Source organism: Colobus angolensis, unplaced genomic scaffold, assembly GCF_000951035.1.
Source record: "Colobus angolensis palliatus isolate OR3802 unplaced genomic scaffold, Cang.pa_1.0 Scaffold51, whole genome shotgun sequence".
Taxonomy (NCBI): Eukaryota; Metazoa; Chordata; class Mammalia; order Primates; family Cercopithecidae; genus Colobus; species Colobus angolensis.
In genome coordinates this window covers 14,378,379-14,378,772 of record NW_012118599.1, presented here as the reverse complement: position 1 = coordinate 14,378,772, position 394 = coordinate 14,378,379, and positions in this window count along the sequence as shown.

The window sequence follows — 394 nt, the reverse complement described above, 5'->3', positions numbered from 1 at the left end:
AGCAAGACTCCATCTCAAAAAAAAAAAAAAAAAAAGAGAGAACAAACCAATCTTGTCATCAAATTCCTGTCCACCTAATACCAAAAAGGGTTTCATGATCAGAATATGAGGCCTGTGAGCGCTTGGTGGCAAGTGGGTCAAATCTCTAATCCAGAATCTCCTTTCTTCCTTTATGTGCATTGATTCCCCTACACCAGACTCACCACCCACACACTTCTCTTTAACGTCTCCAAATCGCTATGTAAATCAGAGGAGTATTCTCCACAGGCAGAGGAGGTGTGAGAACTAAGCAATGAGATGTGAGTTTTCCCATCCAACAGTCACCTTGGAAAACAAAGCACTTATTCCATTGCTCAGCTCAAGTCTGGACTCCAACTGGGAGTGACTTCCAAAG